This window comes from Hetaerina americana, unplaced genomic scaffold, assembly GCF_022747635.1.
Source record: "Hetaerina americana unplaced genomic scaffold, ioHetAmer1.1.p SCAF_6, whole genome shotgun sequence".
Taxonomy (NCBI): Eukaryota; Metazoa; Arthropoda; class Insecta; order Odonata; family Calopterygidae; genus Hetaerina; species Hetaerina americana.
This window is the reverse complement of record NW_027287205.1, coordinates 12,126,071-12,141,142: the sequence shown is the minus strand read 5'-3', so window position 1 is coordinate 12,141,142 and position 15,072 is coordinate 12,126,071.

The window sequence follows — 15,072 nt, the reverse complement described above, 5'->3', positions numbered from 1 at the left end:
TCTCATCCCAAACCTGTTGCACTGAATTTCCAATTCACTCAGCAATGCTGGCAACCCCTTGGCTGACTGACAAACTAAAGCTTGGTCACCAGCGAACGTAACTGATTTTACGATTTCCTCGCCCACTTTCAATCCTACCTCCAGTTCTCCCCATGCCTCTTTAATCATTTTCTCCACATACAAGTTGAACAGCACCGGCGAAATACACAAGCATGTCTTACACCTCTTCCTAACTCTGTCCACCCGGACTTTCCGTTCCCAACTCGCACCTGAGCAGTCCGAGACATGTAAAGGTTGCAAATAAGCCTCCTTTCGCTCCAATCTATTCCCATTTTCTTCAATATACTCATTAGTTTTTCCCAATTCACTCAATGAAACGCTTTCTCCAAATCTGCGAAACAGGCAAAAACCTCCTGGTTATATCCTATATTACTCTCGATTAATAATCTCATTACTGCAATGGCATCACGCGTACCTCTCCCCTTTCTAAACCCAAACTGATCATCCCCTAAGTAATCATTTGCCCGACTCTTCATCCTTTTATTTATGATCCTGGGAACAACTTAAGCTGCATGGAAAATCAAACTTATTGTTCTGTAGTCCTCAATGATGTAGCCTTTATCTTTTTCAGAATAGGAACTGACAATATTTTCACAAAGCCTTCCGACCATATTTCTTCCTCATAAATGCTACGAATCATTTCATATACGTAGTCTCTTCCTACCACATTTTTCTAAATCTTTTAGTAGTTCTGCAAGAATGTTTTCCACCCACACGGCCCTATTTGATTTCATCTCCCTTAAAGCCTTTTCTATCTCATCGTCGAGCGTGTCTGAACCAAGGCTATTTTCCTCTACGTCATATTATCTTTCTATGTCTAACCTTGTCGGTCTAAGTTCTTCACCATACAGTTCTTCTAGATATTCTTTACCACTCTCTTGCATTTTTTCTGCGCCAACCCTTATCTTAGCAGACTCTAACTGTTAGTACAGATATTTCCTTCTTAATTCCCTACAGTTATTTCCCCTTGCTATATAGTTCTCCAATTGCACCGTTCCTCTGCAAGCTTTCCTTATCCTCATACTGCTTAAAATGAATATATACGAATATTTGTAAGTAGATTGGCATGAATTTGTTGATTTTTCTTTCAGTATTATTCTTAATTACGGATGGTGACTTAACAACCCCTATCACACGCCCTTATGTTGCCTGGCGGAGTACTATGTAGACTAATATGTGTATTAACATGCATATGTATTTGTTTTTCAGCCTAAATCTCGCGTGTAATCCCGATACAAGCTGTAGGTTTCATTTATAGTTATCAAATCGATGCTGTATAGGTCTTCTGGGGTTTCTAAGTGTTAGTGGTCAGGGTCTACATCAACATCTACATCTACATAATACCCCTCAAGCCGCTGCAAGGGCATGTGGCAGGAGGTGTTAGAGCTTCACCCGTAAAAAGGAACATTACCAAATGCAAAAACAACAAATCAATGCAAACCTATACCCACAGTGGCGTATACATTCAGGGAAAAATCATTTTACACGCATACAAATACAAAGACTATCATTTAACAAACAATTTCACCTTTGGATGTAGTCAAAAATCTATCCAATGACCTGTAAGCTAGAATTTGAAAAGTACGCAAATTCTCTACTCCTACAATACTTTCGGACCTACAACTACATAAATACCTTGCGATCCGCCTGAAAGGTGAGTGGGAGGGCTTGGAAACCCCAGGTGAGATGGGTAAGGGTGGCTTAATGGCTAAGAAAATCTAGCATCATGCATGAGCCTCATTACAGAAGAAAGCATGTACACGCCCAACGATAAAAACTAATGTAACATTAAGAATGTGGTGGCTAGCATAAAGAGCGTCGGCTCAGAAATCAAAGGTACCGGGTTGAAAATTTTGACTGTTACCATTTGACGTTCGGTTTTAATGGTTATATGGCAGTTGCGCGATTTTCTTTTTTCCATTTCAAATGAGTCTGTAATTTTGCACCGACTTTAAATTCTGTTGAAAAATACAAAGTTATTTAATATTGGCATCTAAAAATTCCACGATGTGAATCCTAAATGTGAAATATGATTTTGCTGGCCATTGGATCCCCGTGAAAAACCGAATGATAGCCCAGGAATGAAATCTTACCAATTTATTAAACTTAGTTTCAAGTGAGACTTACTGATATCAACCAAAACCAATTATTTACAAAATAATAAACATTTTTGAATTTATAAATCACTTTGGGCCCAATATTGCTCAACACAGTCACATAACTAACTGCGAGGGCTGAACCGCAGTCATCAAAGCGTCCCTCAAATGGGAATATAAAGCTGTACATTTTTTACGAATTGAAAGAAAAACCTAATTTTTATCAACGACGACAACGCCACAAGTTTCATTTAATCCCCCCATTTATTGTGAAAACTGATTGCGGAAAGTAAATTTTAAAAGATTTTCCCCGAGAGACAGGTGAGAGCCATTCCACGCCACGGGATCCCTTGACTGGATATGGATGGCTGGGAAGGGACGCAATCGGTAATAGACACGCGCTTTCCCTTAATCCCCCTCCATCGCGTGCGGATTGAATTTTTTCCGATGAGTGATGGGGCCAAGGTTTTCTTTCGTCTTTTTTTCTGAATGCAGTGATTGGGTCGTTAAGGGGACGAGGGAGGGAGAGTTGGGGGGTGAGGGAGAGGGGATTGGCCATCGCGGATAAGAAGGAGAGCGATTGATACGATAACGGTGGGGGGAGGGTCGGAAGGGAGGGGAGGCGTGACGCAAGCACGGTGGAAATGAATCAAGGTGCATGACATACTGCACACCAGCGCGGTGTTTTCAATTATGCATCCACAAATAGCTTTGAGCCCCACGTATCAAGGTCTCTGTTCCACCAGACAAAGGGGCCCGCAGTACCCTTCCTCCTGACGACCAACAGCCTCCCTGAGGATGTCGAAGAAACCTTTGGTGTGAGCAACGGCATCGGCATCGTTGCTGGCTTACCGACCAGTCTTCCGTTTGTCCTTCTTTGTCTTTTTGTGGGTGGTGTCTATCGGGCTAAGAGATCAAGGCTCATGGGCTTTTACATAAATGATTGCAGGTCTCTCAATAATGAAGACCCTACAACGGCGTATCATCGAGGTCGAGCGAGGCGAGAACTGGTAAGCACTTCTTTTCGATGCGAAGGACCCCAGTTTTGAAGCGACACGAAATCTCCACGCAAAATTGAGTTTTTCAAAATTACATGCTACGATTGAGTGAAAATTCGACAAAAAGCCAATTTGAATCCAGAATCTGGCGAATTAAGTGATTAAATTGTACTTCTACACGTTACATAGCAAGCCACTGATTGGGCGTGTGGCCAGGAGTGATTTAAAAGCGGGCATGTTATATTAAATAATGAGTTTTCATATTATTAAGTTATACAATACAAACACACACACATATACACCTATATAAATATATACAAATGTGATTATGATAGCCACCTGTACATATCCTACAAAATATGTACAAAGAACAGCAACAGCTTGTTTGGCGATGAGAAATTCAAGTCATCAATGTCATAGTATCCGCGGATGATCATGGCATCTCCAGCAGTTGATTTGAATTTCACATAAGCCGTTCATCTTCGTTCCTTTATAAAAATATGGTTGATACTTCAGAAGCCGAAACGAGAATGAAGTTATTTGACTAAACCAGGGTAATTGGTAAGAAGTAAGGAACTATTGCTTTCATTTATGATGAATGTCTACAGAACTACCAGCAGTTTATGTAATATAAGCCTCCGTCATACACTTCGGTTCATATCCTTTACGGAAAAACCGAGTAGTGCACCATATTCGAAAAAGAATACGGAGGTATTGCAAAGCACATCCATTTCGGATTACACCGGCATGGTGGGAAGCAAGTGGATGCTTTAAGTCATTCACCGTCCAAGTTAATATTTAATAGGCACAGAAGAGAATCGGGACGTTCTTGCGAGAGAGTATGGACCTGAAATGTACTCTGCCAAAGCATCTCTTCCGGGGAGAATTGATATCCCACTCTCGCAGCAATCTCCACTTCCCATACTTCCCATCGGATGTCTTTCTTCCTCCTTCCCCTTGAGCAGATCGACTGCCAACTGCACTCGCCCGGGAGACGAAAGTGTCCGCCTCTGGGGTTAGATGGGGCGGGGGGCGCGGAGACCCCATGGTCCCTTTGACCGTTACTGGGAAGAGAGAGCCCCTCTGGGCATCGGGGGCCCAGACGGCTGTCGCATTGTTCGATGCTTCCGGATACAGGCGGGCCGTGGGAGGAGAGTTTGCTCATTTTCGAACTGCAATACATACAAAGACACCGCAGGAGGACGGAGGGGTGCGGGAAAATTAGGTCCACGGAGACAGGGGCGGCCGGATTCGAGTCGGAGCGCGATGCCGTGCCTAGTCGAGGTACTTCCGTTCGGATTATTTGACAAAGGGGGAGGGGCATAAATTGTCACCAGGAACGGAAAAATTTCTTCGATTGAGGGTGCTTTATGATACTGTACGCGTACCACGTAGGGTGACATTTCGAAATTGTCCATTCTCCTAAAAGAATGTATCACTCACGAAGCGAGAGTTAAATTACAGATTAAATCTCTCGCGTAAATTGAAAGGATGTCTATTGATGCTGAATATGTCTCATTGACCCATTGTCCTACTGCGGTAGGCTGGATCATGTCAATCAAATTGTAGGGATCAAGTACAGAACAGATAGATTTAAGATTTCTTTTTATTTTCACGAACGACAAGGGAACAAAATTACACTATTCGACCGCGGTATAGGTTAAAATATTCGGATTAAAATTAGTCTGGTTAGTATTCACCCCCTGCCATATACTCTTGCGATGACTTGCAGGGCACAAAAAAATACAAGATCTCTCGGATGATTTCTTTCTCCCTCCCACTCTTCGCTGCTAAACCACTTGCAGGCAAACTTTCCTTCCAAAGCAAAGCCCTTTGATAAACTTTCTGGCTATAAATTAAAAATCGTAAGGTTCAAAAACTTCTTAATGATTTTCCTCTGATAACGACTAAAGTATTTAAGTGCTGCAATTTCACACAGTAAAAATAGTGTCACTCGCATCCAAGAAACGAATCTCGCTTCAAGTACAGTGGGCATCTGAATTTGCTTGAACGTAAAAAACTCACGCTATGATCTATTGGCGCTTTTAATTGGCTGCACGTGAGTTTCATCTCCGTTCCACAGAGTAAAATATATCGGAAATCAGATCCACAAAAGCGGCAACATTTGAAAACGGAACTTTCTTTCAGCCCATATGCCATATAATGTATTATCATTGGGATGCATCTTTACCCTCTCCAAGTCCAGAGCCATCCAGCATCCAAACATCCACTCGCGCTCTCCGTGCAGTGAGCGAAGTGGCGGACGGGAGTGGTGGGACGCGTCTCTGTCTCCTCCTCACGCCCCCCTGGGCAGCGCCCGCAGTGTCCAAATAGCACTCTATCTCTCCGTGCCCCCTCTCCCCCTCGGGTATCGGGACATAGGAGTATAGCCCCAAATAACGGGGTCAAGTCCATTGACAACTCGACGAGCGCGCTCTGGCCTTTCGTGTCTTGAAGGGCGAGGACGTTGTGACATAAACACTGGTCGAGGCAAAAAATCGACGCACCGCCCATTCCTCCACGTTAATGCATCGCTCAAAGGGGTCTCTTTGAAAAGTATGTGGACAACAGTAGAGCTCACGGTGATGTCATTGAAGTAGCCACTTCCCATGAAAGATATTGAGTGGCGAAAGGAACACCTGCAGTCACTGAACACGACGTGGCTCAGAACAGAATTACGTGTGTGCGTGTGTGTGAGGATCAATGGAAAATCCAGATAAAGATAATTTTATAAAAAAAGATAATTGTGAAGTATCCGTTTACCTTAGCACCTGCGGGTATGCCTCTATTAATGGGGGCTGAATGCTATAAAATAATAGTAGATATCGAAATGGATAAACAGAAATAGTTACTCACAATCGGATTGCCCTGTCCACGCGAAGATAATTGAGATGGATAAGGAGTTTTTTCCTGACGAAACACTTTACTCTGGACATGCTGATTCTCTTATCATGAAATAATAATTCATCACTGATACGTTTTAGATGCTCCTGAAAGATATTTTTTATCGTATTTATTATGAGATTGGAGGAAAAGCAAAACGAATGCTATGCGGGATTCACTCTCCAAAATGGAGTGGTGTATTATTGGGTTTTGAGAATGTTCCGACGCTGGGGTGGGGGGCGAAGGATCTAAAATGGGGATGAATTAGGGGAAGAATGTAGTTAGGGAGAAAGTTTGGGAAATCCACTGTTTAGAGCTCGTTGACGACGGTCATGGCCGCGTTGTTACTATAGTTGAGGATGTTGATCTTTAACATTTTGTTCTGCAAGTTAGATTATGTTCGTCAAATTTGAGTTGAGGTTACACAGTAACAAAGTAGAATGTGTGCGCCGTTTCATAACCATGAATCCATTACTTCAAATCCGAGACAAAAAAACAAACAAAACAATGGATTCAAACGGGAGAACCTTCTTTAAAGAAGGCGAAGACCGTTTCATCTGCAGGTAAGGTCATGGCGTCAGTCGGTTTATTGGAATTTGCGTGGGATAATTTTCATTGCCTATCTTGAAAAAGGTAAAACTCCAAAGAAACTGCGGGAGATGCCGCAACAGTAACTTTTAACGGAGTCATCCGCTAATGTGCATTTCGATGCAACACTTTCAGAGTGTAAAAATCATTCACCTTGACTGGGATCCCAGTCAAGGCGAATGATTTTTACATTCTGAAATTGTTGCATTGAAAGGTAAAACTATCAACAACGAGTATTATGCAAACTTTTTGCAATATTTGAGCAAAGTAATCAAGCAAAAGTGGCCGCATTTGGCTAAGAAGTACGTGTTGTTTTATCACAACAATGCACCAGATCACAAATCCGTGATTGCAATGGCCAAATTCACGAATTGAAGTTTGAATTGCAACCTCGTGCACCCTATTTGCCAGATTAAGCCCCCTCGGGTTATTTTCTGTTCGCAAACTTGAAAAAATGTATCGGTGGTCAAAGATTTTCCAAACGTGAAGAAATGACGTCGGCCGCTAATGGCTATTTTGAGGAGCAATATATTTCTTATTTTAAAAAGAGTATCGAAGGAATTGAAAATCATTGGGAAAAGTGTATAGAGCTGAAAGGAGATTATGTTGAAAAATATAAACATTTTTTTCAAAAATGTTTGGGTTGGGTACTTTTGGGATTATCCTCATACTTACACACAAGGTATGCAGCAAGTACTTAAGAATTATTTTTTGAAATATTCAAACCACCCAGAATATTATTTTACGTTTTATTCGCGGTGCCGTTATAGTGACAATGCATTCCAAATACAGGGCGATACACAAAAGTCATTAATGATTTCAAGCAACAATAATATTTTTCAAATCTTTATAGGACTGCCATCTTGAAACTGAAAAATATTTCAAATTTAAATTTTTAGAGCTAAATTTTAATCGGCGCAACAGCACCTTAGGATATAATATTTTCCCGAAAGATCCTACGCTAAATACACATTTTCTAAACGCCTCTCGTCCCATAAGCAAACTATATTTTAGTCCTTGTATCATCACCTTTTAGAGCTTCCCCCATTTACTTCTAGAGAAAACTAATTAGGAAAATTTAAAAACCTAGAGACGAAATGTTGAGAGTAAATAGCAGGGGATTGGGAAGATTTGGCGAGAAGGATAAAGAGTGGTGTTAGCTTTCGCTGGTTAGGCCTATTTGGAAAATACTGCTAGTGCATGGGATACGCATGAAGATGGTTTGATGACCGAATTAGATCGCCTGCCGGAGACAGGAGCTAGATTTGTAAAACGTTTTTGGGATAAACTGAATGGAATACCAGGATTATTAGAGAAATTAGGGTGGAAATCACTCAATGGACGACAGCTAAATTACAGATTGAATCCATTCTTTATATTTGAAGATCTTTTTATCAAAGATTTTAAAAATGTATCATCAGCCCCGTCACACTACAGAAGGGTGGGGTACGAAAGGGATGCGATCTCTCTAATCTCATCATGACGGTTAGATTAGAGGGATCGAGTGTAGGACCGATAGTTTAAAGATGCCATTTTTCACAAGAACAATTGGAGTTAGGATTAAGTTTATGCAACCGTGCTATGGGGGAGTGGGTATCGTTTTTCTTATTTCTTTGTAATCCGCCGAGTATGTGGTCTTCAGTTCATCTCGACTTAGTCACTGTCATTGTTGATAATAATAGTCCTTCCATATATGCAGAGAAGCACGTATATATCTCTTAGAAAGCGTAGTTCATGTACGAGGGCGATTCGAAAATAAGGTCTCCTATTTATTTTCATGAAAAATCAAATATATTCTCAACCCTTCGTGCATCGCTGGAAAGGTTGAGCATTTAGCTAATTTTCTAGTTGCCTTGATGATCAATCACTTTTTACATCCTTGTAACCAGCTTTTTAATACCGGCGTCGTACCTTTCTCCCGCCGCGTCACGAAGCCTACTGACAACTGCTTCTTGCACTTCCTAGTCTGGCTTGAATTTCTGTCCTCCAAGATATTTTTTAAGTTCCCCTCCAAAGCTCGCCTCCGAAGTTTTAATTTAAAAATAAGAACAGTTATCAAGTGTTCATCACGGTATTAAAAAAAAGCGAATCGCTGAAAACCTTTCTTTAAACTTTATTCTCCCAGAGAAAAATAAAATATAAATAATGAATACGTTTACACACTTCAAAGACAAATTTCTCTTTTAAGATATTTTAAATTTTCACGACTTGTCCTTGTTCACTCCAATGCCTACAAGTTGGGAGGCATTGAGTAGATGGGAGATCAGAAAAACTTTGACCAAATTTTCAAGTGATTAACTCTTAAATAAACTGCATTCCCCCTCTAAGAATCTGATGGAACTCTTACATTACTAGTTAAAATGTAAAAATGCAAGCTAATACTAGATTGTAAAATGAAGTTTAGAGTGAAAATATTCAGAATAAAATTTTCATCAAAACTTCTGGGAGTTTCCTGCGTCAAACTAGCGAAAACTTTTCCAATTACTTATTGGATTATATATTCTCCCTTGGAGTTTCCAGTAAATCGAAATCCTCGTAATGAAGATTTATTTACAGCTTAGCCAGTACGATAGGTCATGTTTCTACATCTACATAATACCCTGCAAGCCGCCGCGGCTGAGATTGCAAAGAACTTCCGGCTCACCTAACAGATTTTGGTATTAATCGCAAAGGGAAACTACGTGCTCGGGCTTTAATACGAGGCATAATCATAAAGTACGGGCCGTTAGCTTATATTTAAATATTGGAACTTCAGAACACAGTTTTACTCCTGAAGCGCCATCTACTGATTCATTAAGAAGCTATTGGTGCATTTTTTTGGTTTAGAAGCCGTTTCCTTGTCCGTGCATGCAAACAACGATGCCCACGACAACCGTTAATCCCGCCAGCTGTGAAGTGCGTTCTGTCTTACGATTCTTGTATGCAACAGGATTGTTGGCGGCTGAAATTCATCGGGAGTTATGCCTACGTAGTTTATGGACCTACAATTATGAGTGAAGAAAAGGTTAGACAATGGTGCCGTGAATTTAAAAATGAACAAACTAATGTCCATGACGAAGAGCGAAGTGGCAGACCCAGTATTCTGATCGATGAAATTGTTTCGTAAATGGAACAAAACTGCGATGTGATCGTCAATTGACGATTAATGGACTGGGTGAACAATTTCCTCAACTTGGACGCACTACTGTCTACAATATTTTCACGGAAAACTTCGGATACCAACCACAAATTGCATGCAAGTTGGGTACCGAAATGCTCACCGACCCCCACAAAGAGCAAAGAATGTCCAGCGGACGAGAGTTTTTGGGCCCCCCTCCACCCCCACCGTACAGTCCTGACCTTGCACCTAGCGACTACTTCCTCTTCTTGCACTTGAAACAGTGGCTCGGTGGACAACCTTTCGAACCCGAAGGAGAGCTCAAGAACGGCGATATAATGCCGTCAATTGGTTAAACTCTCAGGCTGCGAGCTTCTATTCAAAAGAGTTAAAGATACTGGTGCAGCGGTACAAAAAATTCTTGGAAGTGAACGGCGATTATGTAGAGAAGTGACGTAGCTAACTATAAGTTCCAATCAAATGTGTTTCGTATGAGTATATTTTTTCCTGTGACCAAACGGCCCTTACTTTATGAACATGCCTCTTCCCGGAGAACGTTTTAAGAAGAGTTCTAAATTAGTTCGTATGCTTGAAATTACTATTGATGCAGAAATCAGTAAATAATAATTCAAACAAAAACGCGATATTTTTATGCTGTTCATTTTTTGTCATTTTTTCCTGTAGAATTGGAAATCAATATATGAAATTCTTCTGGTGCTTGATGTAAGTGGGCCATCGTCAAAATACTGAAATAAAAATAATAGTGTAATAGACTAACATATTGAAGTATACCCACGCTCAAATTGAAACCTCAATAGGTGGGGATTTCCCTTGATACTGTCTCAGTAAATACTCGCATTACTTTCTACAAAGAATTCTTCCCAAAAGAGACTTTTAACTATGGGGCTTATAGCATGAACAGAACATTTTTGATAGCATTTAGTTTACTACGGGCGTTGAAGCGAATGAACATCCATTCCCCCACAAATGGAGGGAGAAAGGCGCTGTCTCAACAGCCTAAAACAAATGGAGATCATCCTACTCAGCCAAAAGCGTGGAAATTTGGCAAATGACGTCGTCTACCCTCATCACATCCCTCTTCTTAATATCCCACCATGTTTCCCCTTCGCCTCTCCTCACCCACCTCATCCTTACTCTGCCCTCCCTTCACCCCTACCACTCACCCCCCCCCTCACTCAAATCCCCTCCCCAATCCATCTTCCCTACGATATATAACTACTCGGCATTTGGTCATGATAAACATTTTGCCCAATGGTGTTTAGCTGGGCGAAATAGCTGTACATTTTTATCAGATCAAATAGTCTCTGGATGCTAAACAAGGTTTATTCAATTTGGTGATGAATAACGTCAAAATGAATCTTTGAAATTCCAAGCATAAAGTACACTTTAATTCGACCTAGGTTTTACCGCAGTGGGGCATCTTCAGGCGTGATGATGCTTGATCACGGTGAAACTAAAGTCGTGTTAGCGTTAATTTTCTGTGTGGATTTTTAAAGCTTTATGTCGACGTAATAATGAACAAATAGCAACACTTTTACACTAGACATTGATTTCAATAGTAGAAGCGTGTCACAATTAGTTCATTATAATGCTCGAATACCACCACACCATGCCTGAAACTAGGAAATTTGTTTTTTTTTACCGATTTTCATCATTAAAAAATTTCAACAAGTTACGACTGAAACGATTAATTATATTTAATTTTATGATTAAACAAATTTATTCATTAACATTTAATTTTTTGATCATATATCGATCTGACTGAACATGTAACATCATAAACATATCGTTTAATCTGTCAAAAGAAGACGAAGATACGAATCTCAACGTATTACGAGCGGAGGGATCAGGAATATAAGATAAGATAGAAAGACTGCAGGACTGCCAGGTTTAAAATATCCTTTTTTCCATCAACAATGAGAGACAGGATTCGTGTAGTCGAAATCCCCCAGGAGTCAGCTCGACACAATAAGCATTAACCTACAAGGTAGGGACTTCGCATGGTTATACGAGTATATATATATATATTATTTGCAGGTTCCCCTTACCTTTCTCCATCCATTTGAAAAACCCTAACCCCCTAATCCCTTACCCTTTCCTCCTGGTGATGCACCCCCTGCCACACACCTTTTTGGTGGCTCGCAGGGTGTTGATGTAGATGCAGATGTAGAAAAAGTTCAACAGATTCAGGCTTGAGGTCGTGGAAGTTCATCATAATGAAATAAGGACAATTTTGATGACTCTGTGAGTTGAAACGCGTCGTACGTCAAATAAACTGTGGAAAAGTGCAAATTGTCCTTATTTCAGATGTAGAAAAGCCTAAGACATATTTTGGAGGTCGTAGGTTTGTTGAATTCCGAGCATAGTATCACAGTATCCTGTAATTCCTATTGTTCTCAAGCAATCATGCTCTCCTTGGACACCTCGTTAAACCCTCACCATTAACACACAGTCCACAAATATGATACTAGGTTTTCTTTTTGGATAATGCTGAATGGATATCAGAGTTTTGATTAATTTTCTCTAAGGTGTTATTAAAATCAAAGAAAACACTCGGCCATAATTGAGGGATGCCGTGATTCGACGCCCCCAAGAACACCGTGGGATTATATCTCCTCTCTGCTCTCAACACTGAGACAACACCGTACTCATCATCCCTTGCCTTCGCCCCCTCTCCGCACTGCCCTCCCTCTCTCCTCCCTCTCTCTCTCTCTCCCTCGGGAACCCACCTTCGGGGCGGGGGGGGGGGTAACGGAAAAGTCCTAATTACGTTAAATTGAGAGTGCGCGGAGATTGCACCCAATCCGCCTTTGGTGATAATTTGGGCCTTTCCCACTCACCCACCCGACACCATTCTCCACTCTAAGATGGACATTGGAAGCACATTAATCCGTCCGAGAACCTCTCTCCCCTCCCTCATCCCTCCTCAAGGCCACCTCTGAACTCTTCTGGAATCAAAATTTCCGTTCTGGTGAACGCGTGTGCGTTTGCGCTCAACCGTGTTGGCGAATTACTAATCTGCGGCAACATAGGAGCCTCCCTTATCGGATCTGCTCTTTTCAAAAGAGTAGAGCTTCATCAAACTCATTTTTCCCGCTCGATGGCATTAACGCATTACCCATTGATGAGCGACGAGTGAACGTGACAACGCTGTCGGGTCGCGTCTTATCATCAATACCACAGGTATTTCTTTCAGAAAAAAAGTTAAGATGACATTTTCTTTTTTTTCTGGACATTAATATAGCTGATTTTGTTGCTAATCTCACGGTGATTATTAGTCTTATGAAATACGACCCGTTCATTTTATGATAAAACTATTCCAAGAAAGATATTCCTCGATACATCCGTGTTAGCTTGCATACATATATGGCACCCGAATATATCATAGATAGAATGATTCCATAAAGAGTGAAATATTCGCTCAACATATCAGGTCTGTTCAAAAAGTATCGCGACTTTCATGTTTTTCCATGAATTATTCATTTATTCATGAATATCTATTTTGTTCCCTTCAAAGTTTTCCCCATTAGATATTATACACTTTTGCCAGCGTTTTTTCCAATCCTCAAAGTACTTCAAAACAATATTTTCTTTGATCTTGTTCAACTCCTCCTTCGATGGAGTCTTTATCTCGTCAATCGTAGCGTAGCGTCATCCTTTCATTGGCCTCTTCAGTTTCGGGGACAAGAAAAAGTCGTTCGGGGCCAGATCTGGGGAATACGGTGGCTGCGGCATCATTGGTGTGCTGTTTTGGTCAAAACTTCGCGCACAAGTTACGATGTGTGAGCAGGGGCTTTGTCATGTTGCAAAAGCCAATTCTTTCCACAAATCCGAGTGTTTGTGGCAGATTGCTTCGCGCAAATGGGGCATAACTTGTAGGTAATATTCCTTATTTACCGTTCTACCTTGTGGCCAGATCTCATGATGCACCATTCCCCTGCAATCGAAGAAAAATAAGCAAAACTGTCACATTCGACCGATCTTGGCGCGCTTTTTTGGTCTTGGCTCGTGCTACAGCTTCAATTGGGATGATTGAGGTTTAGGTTCCACGTCATTACCATAAACCCATGATTTGTCACCGGTTAGGACCCTCTGGAGCAACTTTGGGCCGTCGCGGACAAAGTCCAACACCTCTTTAGCAATGTTGATACGTAGCTATTTTTGGTCAAAATTGAGCAATTTTGGTACGAATTTCGCGGTGACCCGTGCCATGCCCAAATCATTGGTAAAATTTTAATTTAACTGAGTAAACAGGAAAGACTGTGCATGTGTTTCGGGGAGAGCCCTCAAAGAAATACTACTATAGCACTTTACGGGGAAAATGTCAAGAGAGTTTCTAATTTTAAATACCTTGGATTTGTTTTCGATAACTAACCGACATTCCAAATATACGTGAACGATATTGTTGCTAAAGTAAAAACAATATTTCAAACCCTCCGAAGATATTGAAAAATTTACTACTCCTTAACGATAAAAGTCTAAATATTCACTATTACTCAGTATCACTACCAATCCTATCTTACGGATGCCAAATTTGGGGAAAAAACCAACTTTGAATAAAAAAGATAGTAATTGGAACAAGGCCCAAAGATGCTGTTTACTCGGGATAGCATTTGGGTATAGAATCATTAGCAATCATGCCCTAACTGTCATAGCAGTGATCACGCTGACAACCATAGCACTCATGGGACGAAAAGCTATTTCAGATCTAAAGATAAAAGGAGCAACTAACCTACTAGGTGAATCAATCAAACAAAACTTTTTAAACATGGTCAAGAGACAAATTATAACCCTGGTCTAAAACGAATGGTAGAAAAGATGGGATGCAGGAACAAGAGGAAGGGTAACTCACCAAATCTTCCCTGATATTAAGTCACGCCTTGAACCAAAATTTTAAATGAGCACAAATTTAGCGGAAATGTTAACAGGACATGGAACTTTACCGGCCTATCTTATACGCATGGGCAAAACCAACCATGGGGAATGCAGCTGCAGATAGGGCAAAAAAAAGACCGAACACAGCATTCTTCATTGCCCAATATACACATAAAACCGAAGATAGCTGGAAGAAATAAATAGAGGGACAATAACATCCCCTAAAGACATTGGAGAACAACTGCCGATAAATTCAGAAGCAATTGAAGAATTACTGAAAGAAAACATCCAGGCCAGTGACAAAGACAACCTAGGAGGAAGAAAGAGAAGTGCCTGCGAAAGCTATTTATGAATCAAGATATAATGGAATTGAATTGTATCATGTATTATGTATGCATTGTATTATGAGCATTTAATATGTTATTGTGCATACACATAATATGTATGTATATAT